Here is a 13,520-nt window from a genome sequence, read left to right as displayed (position 1 = left end):
AACTCCAGCTTGAACATCTGGAATTTCACAGGTTACATACTGTTGAAGCCTGGCTTAGAGAATTTTGAGCATTACTTTGCTAGTGCATGAGATGAGTGCAATTGTGCAGTAGTTTGAACATTCTTTGGCATTGCCTTTCTTTGGGATTGGAATGAAAAATTACCTTTTCCAATCCTGCAGCCACTGCTGAGTTTTCCAAGTTTGCTGGCATACCGATTGCAGTACATTCACAGCATCATCTTTTAGGATTTGAAATAGCTCAACTGTAATTCCATCACTTCCAATAGCTTTGTTAGTAGTGATGCTTCCTAAGGCCCACTTGACTTCACATTCCAGGATGTTTGGATCCTGCTGAGTGATCACACCATTGTGGTAATCTGGGTCATGGAGATATTTTCTGTATAGTTCTTTTGTGTATTCTTGCCACCTCTTTTTAATATCTTCTGTTTCTGTTAGGTCCATAACATTTCTGTCCTATATTGTGTCCATCTTTGCATGAAATGTTCCCTTGGTCTTTTATATCCAGTCAGAATGGCCATCATCAAAACGTCTACAAAAATTAAATGCTGGAAAGGGTGTGGAGAAAAGGGAACACTCTTGCACTATTGATGGGAATGTAAATTGATACAATCACTATGGAAGATGGTATGAAGATTCCTTAAAAAAAAACAGGAATAAAATCACCATATGATTCAGCAATCTCACTACTAGGCATACACCCTGAGGAAACCAAAATTTAAAAAGACACCTCTAGTCCAACAGTCATTGCAGCACTATTTACAATAGCTAGCACATGGAAGCAACCTAGATATTACATTGACAGGTGAATGGATAAAGAAGCTGTGACATATATATATATATATATATATATATATATATATATATATATATATATATATATATAAGGAATACTGCTCAGTCACAAAAAGGAATGCATTTGAGTCAGTTCAATGAGGTGGATGAACCTAGAGCCTATTATACAGAGTGAAGATTTGAAAGTGAAAGTCGCTCAGCATATCCTATTCTTTGTGACCCCATGGACTAGCCTGCCAGTCTCCTCTGTCCATGGAATTTTCCAGGCCAGAAAACTGGAGTGGGTAGCTGTTTACTTCTCCAGGGGATCTTCCCAACCCAGGGATCAAACCAAGGTCTTCTGCATTGTGGCCAGATTTTTTATCAGCTGAGCCACCACGGAAGCCCATACAGAGTGATGTAAGTCAGAAAGAGAAAGATAAATATCATATACTAATGCACATATGTGGAATCTAGATAGATGGTACTGATGAATTTATTTGTTGAGCAGCAATGGAGAAACAGACATAGAGAACAGATTTATGGACACTGCAGGGGGAGGAGGAAGGAGAGAGTGAGATGGATGGAGAGAGTAACTTGGAAATGTATATTACCATATGTAAAGGAGATAGCCAATGGGAATTTGCTCTATGACTCAGGGAACTCAAACAGGGTCTCCGTAACAACCTAGAGGGGTGGGATGAGGAGGGAGATGGGAGTGAGTTTCAAGAGGGAGGAAACATATGTATACCTATGGCTGACTCATGCTGATTTTTGGCATTAACAACAAAATTCTGTAAAGCAATTATTCTTCAATTAAAAAATAAATATATTAAAAAAAACCCTGAAACACAGCATTGCACTTTAGCAGACAGGTTGCATAAAGCCATACCAAATCAACAGATATCCCAAAACTTAATATTGGATACAGCTCTGCCTTTCAGAGAGACGAGATCCAGCTCCATCCACAGGCACAAGTCCCTCAACCAGGAAACCTTCACAAGGCACTGTTCCAACTCCACACACTGGAGGCAGACTCCAAAATTAAGAGCTACAACCTTCCAGTCTGCAGAAAGGGGACCCCAAGCAAAGTAAACTAAACAAAATGAAGACAGAGAAATATGCAGCAGGTGAAGGAACAAGGTGTACACCTACCAGACCAAGCACGTGAGGAGGAAATAGGGAATCTGCATGAAAGAGAATTCCAAGTAATCATAGTAAAGATGATCCAAAACCCTCAAAACAAAATGGAGGCATGGATAAATAGACTGAATGCATGGATGAAGACAATGGAAGAAATGTTTAAAAAGGATATAGAAGAATTAAAGAATAAACAGTCAACCATGAACAATGCAACACTGAGATTAAAAATATACTAGAGGGAACCAACAGTGGAGTAACTGAAGAAGAATGGATAAGTGAGCTGGAAGATTGAACGGTGGAAATAACTGAAGCAGAGAAGAATAAAGAAAAAAAAAAGAATGAAAATAAATGAAGACAGCTTCAGAGACCTCTGGGACAAGTTTAAGAGCCTCAACATTTGAATCATAGGTATCTCAGAAGAGACAAAAAGAAAGGGCATGATAAAATATTTGAGAAGATTATAGTCAAAGATTCCCTAAAATGGGAAAAGAAATAGCCACCCAAGTGCAGGAAGCCCAGAGAGTTCCATACAGGACAAAATCAAGGAGAAATATTCCAAAACACATATTAATCAAACTAACAAAGTTAAACACAAAGAACAAGTATTAAAAGCAGCAAGGGAAAAGCAAAAATAACATACAAGGGGATCGCCATAAGGCTAACAGATGATCTTTCAACAGAAACCCTGCAGGACAGAAGAAAATGGCAGGACATACTTAAAGTGATGAGAGGGAAAAGCCTACAACCAATATTACTCTATCCAGCAAGGGTCTCATTCAGATTTGAAGGAGAAATAAAAGCTTTAGAGACAAGCAAAAGCCAAGAGAATGCAGCACTACCGAACCAGCTCCTCACCAAATGCTAAAGGAACTTCTCCAGACAGAAACCACAGAAAAGACTGACCAAAAAAAAAAAAAAAACAAAAAACCCAAAACAATAAATTAAATGGTAGCAGGATCATGTGAAATGCCAGGCTGGATGAATCACAAGCAGGAATCAAGGTTGCTGGAGAAATATTAATAACCTCAGATATACAGATGACACCACCCTTATGGCAGAAAGTGAAGAGGAATTAAAAAGCCTCTTGATGAATGTGAAAGAGGAGAGTGAAAAAGCTGGCTTAAAACTCAACATTCGAAAAAGGAAGATCATGGCATCTGGTCCCATCACTTCATGGGAAATAGATGGGGAAACAGTGGAAACAGTGACAGGCTATTTTTTGGGGCTCCAAAATCCAAAATCAGAGTAGAAATAAATGAATAAGAAATGAAGGAGACTATAGAAAAAACTCAATAAAACTAAAAGCTGGTTTATTAAGGATGTGAACAAAATTGACAAACCATAAGTCAGACTTATCAAGAAAAAGAGTGAGAAGACTCAATAAAATTAGAAATGAAAAAGAAGTTACAAGACAACACAAAAATATAAAGGATCATAAGAGAGCAACTATATGGCAATAAAATGAATAACATGGAAGAATAGATAAATTCTTAGAAAAGTATAACCTTCTAAAATTGAACCAGGAAGAAATAGAAAATATGAACAGACCATTTGTTTATTTTTGCTTTTATTTCCAATCACAAACATGGAAATCAAAACTGTAATAAAAATCTTCCAACAACAACAAAAAAAGCCTGATAGTTCCCTGAGAGAGGGAGTGCAGCTGCAAGTGTGCAGATAGCAGAGGCTGTGGCCCCCAGAGGCAGGAGCCACCAAATGTCCCTCCCTGCCCCTCAACCCCCCTCACCCCCACCCAGCCACCTGCCATTGGCCAGTATCCATGGTCGCAGGTGCCCGGTGCAGCCCCCCATACCCCATGCCCCACACCACCACCCCGTCCATGGATCCTTGCTGCCATGGCTAGTCTCACCTGGCGTCACAGCCTGCCCATCACAGCCCCAGTGCCCATGGTGATGGCCGAGATGACGGCAAAAGCGGCGGGGGATGCTGCTGGTTCGAAGACAGCACAGCTTGCCCACCAGACCTACTTATTTGTCTTGCTGCTTGTCTATGTTTACGAGTTTACAACTTTTCTAAGAACTTTTGTACACAAAGGAACTTTAAAAAAGGCTTTTATATTTATTCCAAAGAAGAAGGATCTTGGGCAATTGGGGGTTTTTGGTTTTGGCTTCATTTCTAAGTCTTCTTTTCCTCTTTGTTGACTTTGGGGTTCAGGTACCCCACTGCTTCGGACTTCCAAGGGCTTTTTGGGCCCCTGCATTAATGAGGCAGCCACTTGGTGAGTATGACATGGCTGTCAGTGATGTGCTGCTCCTGTCCTTCTCCACATTCAAGTCCAGCCCAGCAGGAAGGGAGAAGACACTGTGTCCAGCAGGTGCCCCAAATGGCTACTGACAGCAAGAGCTCTCCTACATGAATCGACTTCCCCTGGTGCTTCCTGGCCTCCCCTATGACCTGGTGGCAGTGACTGTGGCCACCGGTATGGAGAGTGAGAGTTAGCGGGGATTGTGGCAGCAGCAATGCGACTCTCCTACCCTGGAGGGAGACAGAGGAGTTCAGTGATTTCCAGGACCTGAACTTTATCCTCTCCAACTCACTGTCGCATCAGGAGTCAGTGGCCGCCATGGTGTCCTCATCAGCATCATCCTTGTCCTCCCCAATGAGTAGCAGTTCTGCCAGGGTGCCCTCCACCTGCATCTTCAGCTATCCAATCAGGACAAGTATGGCACCAGGCAGCTCCAGTGGCAGCCTCCTCTATGGTGGTGAGTCTGCACCCCCTCCAACACTCCCTTCAACCTGGCAGACATCAGCGAAATGAGCCTCTCTGGCAGCAAGCTCCCACAGCCTGAACTGGACCCAGTGTACATTCCGCCACAGCAGCTGCAGTCAGCAGGTTGGCAGGTTGATGAGCAAATTTGTGTTGAAGGCATCACTGAGTGCTCCTGGCAGTGAGTAGGGCAGCCCGTTGGTCATCAGTGTTAGCAAAAGCAGCCCAGATGGCAGCCACCTGGTGGTGGTGGTGGTGCCCTATGGCAGTGGGCCACTGCACATGCACCCTAAGTTCAAGCATGAGACTATCTTCTCCTGCTTGGACCCCTCTCAGCAATGGCCACCAGTCACATGTGCCTGACTTTCCCCTGGGGTGGCAGCTCCCCAGCAGGACTACTCCAATCCTGGGTGCCCAGGAGCTGCTGAGCAGCAGAGACTGTCATCCTGTCCTTTGGCTCCCTCCCCCCCCACCCCTGGCTTCCATCCCCACCCAGGGCCCAACCACCCTTCCTTTCTGCCTGACAAGATGCAGCCACAAGTCCCACTGCTCCATTACCAAGAACTGAAACCACCCAGTTCCTACATGCCAGAAGAGTCCAAGTCAAAGAAGGGGAGAAGGTTGTGGCCCCAGAAAACTATGGCCACTCACATTTGTGATTACAGAGGCTACAGCAAAACCTACATGAAGAGTTTTCATCTCAAGGCACACCTCTGCACCCACACAGGTGAGAAACCTTACCACTGTAACTGGGATGGCTGTGGGTGGAAGTTTGCCCACTCAGATGAACTCACCAGGCACTACTGCAAACACACCGGGCACGACCCCTTCCAGTGCCAGAATGGGATGGGGCATTCTCAAGGTTTGACCACCTCACCTTACACATGAAAAGGCGCTTTTAAATCCCCAAACAGTGGATGTGACCTACACTGTCAGAAGAGAATTCAGTATTTTTAACCTTTCATATTGTCTTCCTGGTGAGGAGAGGAACCCAGCTAGAAAGTACTATAATCATGGTCAAGTTCCCAACCAGTCAACTTGTGAATGGATAATCAGGAGACAGTAGGAAACCAAAAGACAAACAAACAAGCAAAAAAACTGATAGGGTCTGTGGCTGGATCTTCTATCATTCCAATTCTAAATCCAACTTGAATATATATTCCTGGACTTATGAAATGCCAAAGCGATGACTGGAAGTTGTGGATATCAGGATATAAATTAGATTTGAGAGTTGAGGGGAGGGAAGACCAGAACCCACTGAATTGGTTCAATGTAATATAAGAACAAACATGTTGTGTTCTTCTTGCATTCTAAAAGCCATTATTATGACCTTAGAAGAAAAGGATGAAATTCAAGTACAGAAAATGCTTTTAATAGCCTAAACGATGATGCTTGTTAAGTCTTGGTTCTAAAGGTACCAAGTGAAGCCAGAGTTCACAAACTGCTATATTCTTTGACAAGGAAAACCTACTTATGCCTTCGGAGCTACATTCATGGCCTAAGTCAGAGAAATACACTTGGTTTACTTTAAATCTTTTTATACAGACAGCCTGTTATGCATTGTGGTTTCAGAGGTGCAATAATATGTACAATGGTTTATTCCCAAGTATACCTTAAGCAGAATAAATTTTTAATATAGTTCCTTGCCTTAATAAATATGTAATATAAATTTAAGCAACCTTCTATTTTGTATATTTGTAAACTGCAAAGTGAAAAATTAACATTTTGTAGAGTTCATATTTTGCATACTCAAGATGAGAATTAAGTTTAAATAAACCTATAATATTTTATCTAAAAAGAAAAAAGCCCAGGGCCAGATGGCTTCACAGGTGCATTTTACCAAAAGTTTAGACAAGAGCTAACACCTATTTTGCTCAAACTCCTCCAGAAAATTGAAGAGGAAAGAAAATTTCCAAACAGAGCCACCATCACCATAATACCAGAATCAGACAAAGATGCCAAAAAAAAAAAAAAAAAAAAAAAAGAAAGAAAATAAAGAAAAGAGAGAGAGAAAATTACAGGTGAATGTCACTGATGAACATAGATGCAAGAATCTTCAAATATTCTAGCAAGCAGAATCCAATAACACATTAAAAAGATCACACAGGGGGTGGTCCTAAGAAGGTGGAGGAATAGGATGGGGAGACCACTTTCTCTCCCACAAATTCATCAAAAGATCATTTGAAGGCTGAGTAAATTCTACAAAACAACTTCTGAATGCTGGCCGAGGACACCAGGCACCCAGAAAGGCAGCCCATTCTCTTTGAAAGGAGGTAGGGCAAAATATAAAAGATAAAAAGAGAGACAAAAGAGTTAGGGATGGAGACCCATCCCAGGGAGGGAGTTGTGAAGGAGGAGAAGTTTCCAAACACCAGGAAACCCTCTCACTGGGGGGTCTGTGGGGAGTTTTGGAATCTCAGAGGGCAACATAACCAGGAGGAAAATAAAAACATAAAACCCACAGATTACACACCTAACCACAACTCCCAGCGGATAAGTAGCCCAGATGCTTGTGTCCTCCAGCAGTGAGCAGGGGCTAAACAGGGAGGCGTGGGCTGCATGCTTAGGGTAAGGACCAGGCCTGAATGCCCTGAGAATAATCTGAGGGAGCTAATGTGAGATAGCAAACCAAACTGTGGGATAGCCAGAAGGGGAAAAAAAGAGAGAGAGAGAGAGAGAGAGAGAGAGCGAGAACTTTCCTGTGAAAAGCTCTAAGGCACAGCCTGGCCCACTCACAGAACAAAGGATTGAGCGAATACCAGAGCTAGCCGGCTGCAGACCGGCCCCTCCCCCTGCTGGAGGCAGAGAGGTGGGCAGGTGACAGCCAGAGCCAGAAGGCAAGGGGCAATGTCTGCCCCAGAGACGGCATCTTCCACCAAACTGGGAACAGGCTCCCAGTTGCTAACCAGGTCTTCCTGGGATCCTGGATGGTTGACATCCTCCAGGAGGGTTGCAGTCAGAAATCAACTCAGAAGAGAAGACAAATGGCACACCTGAGAGAGCGCTCTTGCTGTGCACCCAGGAAAGCGAGAGGCTGGGACCAGGGAGGTGATAAGATGCACAATCCACCCAGGAGAGTTCACTCGCCAAGCACCTGGTCACCTGAGCTCTTCGGATCTGTGAAGGGCATAAAATGCAGGCCCAACCGAGTCTGTGCCTTTGTGGAGTACTGGACAACCTAAACCGGAGTGGCTTAGACCTGGGAAGTGCACACAACCCAGGGCCTGCTTTAGACACTTCCCCTGCAGAGCAACCTGGAGCCTGAGCAGTGTAGAATGGGAAAGCACATGTGCCGTGAGTAAGGGCAAATCCAGTGTGGCCCAGGCACTGCAAGCACTCCCCACACATGCCAGTGATATTTGTTTGTAGTGTTCCTCCCTCCCCACAGCACAACTGAACAAGTGAACCTAAATAAAAGGCCACCTTTGCCCTCTTGTGTCAGGGCTGAAAGTAGACACTGAAAAGACTTGCAAACAGGAAGCCAAAAAAGTAAGAAGAGTCAACTTATTTGGAAGTGACAGGTACAACAGATTAAAACCCTATAGTTAGCACTGACTACAATGGAAAGGGACTATAGACCTTGAGAAGAAGTATAAGCTGGAACAAGGAACTATCTGAAACTGAAATGACCCCACACTGCTCTCAACAGCTCCAGAGAAATTCCTAGATGTATTTTACTATTAACATTTTTCAATTAAAAAAAATTTTAAGTTCTTTATCACTCCTTCAATTTTCATTTTTATAACCTACTATTACCTTGCAAAAAAGACCTTATTTTTAAAGCAAATTTCATATATATATATATATTATATTTTTTGTGATTTTTTTAATACTGTATTTTGAGAGTCTAACCTCTACTCTAGATTTTTATCTTTGCTTTTTGGTATTTGTTATCAATTCTGTACCTTTAAGATTCCAATTTTCAGTACCCATTTTTAGTTAGGAGTGTGATTACTGGCTTGATTGCTCTCTCCCCCTTTTGACTCTCCTTTTTCTCCCCAAGGTCACCTCTATCTCCTCCTTCCACGTTCTCTTCTCTACCCAGCTCTGTGAATCTCTTTGGGTGTTCCAGGCTGTAGAGAACACCCAGGGACCTGATCAGCTAGATCTGCCTCTCTCCTTTTGACTCCCCTTCTTCTCCTCCTGGCCACCTCTATAATCCTTCCTCCCTCTTCTAAGTGTAACTCTGTGAAACTCTTTTAGTGTTCCAGACTGGAGAGTAAAGAGGGAATTGATTACTGGCTATATTGTTGTCTCTCCGTTTGATTCCCTCTCTTCTCCTCCTGGTCATCTCTATCTCTCTCCTCCCTTTTCTCTTCTCCATGTAAAGCTGTGAACCTCTCTGGGTGTCCCTCACTGTGGAGAATCTTTTCACCATTAACCTAGATGGTTTATCATCGGTGCTGGATGGAGATGTCTTGAGGCTACTGTAAGAAGAAGAATGAAAACCAGAGGCAGGAGGCTTAAATCAAAAACTTGAGAACACCAGAGAACTCCTGACTCCAGGGAACATTAATTGACAAGAGCTCACTCAAAAGCATCCATACCTACAATGAAACCAAGCTCCACCCAAGAGCCAACAAGTTTCAGAGCAAGACATACCAAGATAATCCTCCAACAACTCAGGAACATAACCCTGAGAATTAAAATACAGGTGGCCAAAAGTCACACCAAACCCATAGACACCTCAAAACTCACTACTGGACACTTCATTGCACTCCAGAGAGAAGAGATCCAGCTACACCCACCAGAACACCGATGCAAACTTCCCTAACTAGGAAACCTTGACAAGCCACTCGTACAACCCCACCCACAGGGAGGAACCTCCACAATAAAGAGGAACCACAAACTTCCAGCACACAGAAAGGCCACTCCAAACACAGCAACCTAAACAAGATGAAAAGGCAGAGAAATATTCAGCAGGTAAAGGAACATGATAAAAGCCCACCATATCAAACAAAAGAGGAGGAGATATGGCGTATACCTGAAAAAGAATTCAGAATACTGATAGTAAAAATGATCCAAAATCTTGAAAACAAAATGGAGTTACAGATAAACAGTCTGGAGACAAGGATTGAGAAGATACAAGAGATGTTTAACAAGGACATAGAAGAAATAAAAAAAAAAAATCAATACTGAATAATGCAATAACTGAGATGAAAAGCACTCTGGAGGGAACCAAGAGTAGAATAACTGAGACAGAAAATAGGGTAAGTGAGGTGGAAGACAGAATGGTGCAAATAAATGAAGCAGAGAGGAAAAGAGAAAAAAAGAAGTAAAAGAAATAAGGACAACCTCAGATACATCTGGGACAATGTCAAACACCCCAACTTTCGAATCTTAGGAGTCCCAGAAGAAGAAGACAAAAAGAAAGGCCATGAGAAAATACTTGAGATAATAGTTGAAAACTTCCTTAAAATGGGGAATGAAATAGACACCCAATTTCAAGAAACCCAGAGAGTCCCAGACAGGATAAACCCAAGGTGAAACACCCCAAGACACATATTAATCAAATTAACAAAAATCAAACACAAAGAACAGATATTAAAAGCAGCAAGGAAAAAAACAACAAATAACTCACAAGGGGATTCTCCTAAGGATAACAGCTGATCTTTCACTAGAAACTCTTCAGGCCAGAAGGGAATTGCAGGGCATACTTTAAGGGATGAAAGAGAAAAACCTACAATCCAGATTACTGTAACCAGCAAGGATCTCATTCAAACATGAAGGAGAAATCAACAGCTTTACAGACAAGCAAAAGCTGAAAGAATTCAGCACCACCAAACCAGCTCTTAAACAAATGCTAAAGGATCTTCTCTAGACAGGAAATACAGAAAAGGTGTGTAAACTCAAACCAAAAACAACAAAGTAAATTGCAAAGGTATCATATTTATCAATAATTACCTTAAATGTAAATGGGTTGAATGCCCCAACCAAAAGACAAAGACCGGCTGAATGGATACAAAAACAAGACCCTTATATATGCTATCTACAAGAGACTCACCTCAAACCTAGGGACACATGCAGACTGAAAGTGAAGGGCTGGAAAAAGATTTTTCATGCAAATGGAGACCAAAGAGAACAGGAGTAGCAACACTCATATCAGATAAAATAGACTTTGAAATAAAGGCCGTGAAAAGAGACAAGGAAGTAAACTACATCATGATCAAAGGATCAATCAAAAAAAAAGATATAACAATTATAAATATATATGCAACCAACATAGGAGCACTGCAATATGTAAGGCAAATGCTCACAAGTATCAAAGTGTAAATTAACAGTAACACAATAATAGTGGGAGGTTTTAATAACCCACTCACACCTATGGATAGATCAACTAAACAGAAAATTAGCAAGGAAACACAAACTTTAAATGATACAATGGACCAGTTAACCTAATTGATATCTATAGGACATTTCACACTAAAACAATGAATTTCATCTTTTTCTCAAGTGCACACGTAACATTCTCCAGGACAGATTACATCCTGGGCCATAAATCTAGCCTTGGTAAATTCAAAAAAATTGAAATCATTCCAGTCATCTTTTCTGACCACAATGCAGTACGATTAGATGTCAACTACAGGAAAAAAAAAAAAAAAACTATTAAAATACAAACATATGGAGGCTAAACAACACGTTTCTGAATAACCAAGAAATCACAGAAGAAATAAAAAAAGAAATCAAAATATGTATGGAAATTAATGAAAATGAAAACATGACAACCCAAAACCTATGGGATTCAGTAAAAGCAGTGCTAGGGGACAGTACATAGCAATACAAGCGGACCTCAAGAAACAAGAGAAAAATCAAATAAATAACCTAATTTTACACCATAAGCAACAACAAAAGGAAGAAATAAAGAACCCCAGGGTTAGCAGAAGGAAAGAAATCATAAAAATAAGGGCATAAATAAATGCAAAAGAAACAAAGGCGACCATAGGAAAAAACAACAAGGCTAAAACTTGGTTCTTTGAGATGATAAAAAAAAAAAAATACATGATCCAGACTCATCAAAGAAAACAAAAGGGGGAGGGGGAGAATAATCAAATCAAGAAAATTAGAAATGTAAGTGGAGAAATCACAACATATAACACAAATACAAAGGATCATGAGACCACTATCAGCAACCATATGCTAATAGAATGGACAACTTGAAAGAAATGGATGAGTTCTTAGAAAAGTATAACTTTCCAAAACTGAACCAGGAAGAAATAGAAAATCTTAACAGACTCAACACAAACGCGGAAAATGAAATTGCAATAAAAAATCTTCCAGCAAACAAAAGCCCAGGACCAGACAACTTTACAGCTTAATTCTACCAAAAATTTAGAGAAGAGCTAACACCTATCCTACTCAAATTCTTCCAGAAAATTGCAGAGGAAGGTAAACTTCCAATCTCATTCTATGAGGCCACCATCACCCTAATACCAAAACCAGAAAAAGGTGTTATAAAAAAAAAATAAAATAAATAAAATAAAATAAAGGAAGAAAAAAAGAAAGAAAGAAAACTACATGCCAATATCACTGATGAGCATAGATGCAAAAATCCTTAATAAAATTCTAGCAAACAGAACCCAACGACATATTAAAAAGATCATACGTCATGACCAAGTGGGCTTTATCCCAGGGATACAAGGATTCTTCAATATCTGCAAATCAATCAATGTAATACACCACATTAACAAATTGAAAGATAAAAACCAAATGATTATCTCAATAGATGCAGAGAAGGCCTTTGACAAAATTCAACAACAATTTATGATAAAAACCCTCCAGAAAGCAGGCATAGAAGGAACATACCTCAACATAATAAAAGCCATATATGATAAACCCACAGAAAACATTATCCTCAATGGTGAGAAATTGAAAGCACTTCCCCTAAAGTCAGGAACAAGAGAAGGGTGCCCACACTCACCACTACTATTCAACATAGTTTTGGAAGTTTTAGCCACAGCAATCAGAGAAGAAACAGAAATAAAAGGAATCTAGATTGGAAACGAATAAATAAAACTCTCACTGTTTGCAGATGACATGGTGCTCTACATAGAAAACCCTAAAGACTCCACCAGAAAATAACTAGAGTTAGTCAACAAATATAGTGAAGTTGCAGGATATAAAATTAACACACAAAAATCCCTTGCATTTCTATACACTAATAATGAGAAAACAGAAACAGAAATTAAGGAAACAATTCCATTCACCATTGCAATGAAAAAAATAAAATAATTAGGAATAAATCTACCTAAAAAAACAAAAGGCCTATATGTAGAAAACTATAAAATACTGATGAAAGAAATCAAAGATGACACAACAAGATGGAGAAATATACCATGTTCATGGATCAGAAGAATCACTATGCTGAGAATGAGTATACTACCCAAAGCAATCTATAGATTCAATGCAATCCCTATCAAGCTACCAATGGTATTTTTCAGAGAACTAGAGCAAATAATTTCACAATTTGTGTGGAAATACATAAAACCTCGAATAGCCAAAGCAATCTTGAGAAAGAAGAATGGAACTGGAGGAATCAACCTGCCTGGCTTCAGAGTATACTACAAAGCTGCAGTCATCAAGACAGTATGGTACTGGCACAAAGACAGAATTATACACCAATGGAACAAAATAGAAAGCCCAGAGATAAATGCATGCACCTATGGACATGTTATCTTTGACAAAGGAGACAAGAATATACAATGGAAAAAAGACAATCTTGTCAACAAGTGGTGCTGGGAAAACTGGTCAACCACTTGTAAAATAATGAAACTAGAACACTTTCTAACAAAAATAAACTCAAAATAGATTAAAGATGTAAGTTTAAGACCAGAAACTATAACTCCCCTGGAGGAAAACA

At 40.6% G+C, this 13,520-nt stretch overlaps 1 pseudogene; it reads left to right on the top strand.

Annotated features, from left to right (window-relative positions):
- The first annotated feature begins 4,158 nt into the window (after nt 1-4,158).
- Nucleotides 4,159-5,565, top strand: LOC133052281 (Krueppel-like factor 4; annotated as a pseudogene).
- The last annotated feature ends 7,955 nt before the right edge of the window (nt 5,566-13,520 follow it).

This window comes from Dama dama, chromosome X, assembly GCF_033118175.1.
Source record: "Dama dama isolate Ldn47 chromosome X, ASM3311817v1, whole genome shotgun sequence".
Classification (NCBI taxonomy): Eukaryota; Metazoa; Chordata; class Mammalia; order Artiodactyla; family Cervidae; genus Dama; species Dama dama.
This window is presented reverse-complemented; position numbering and strand designations above follow the sequence as displayed.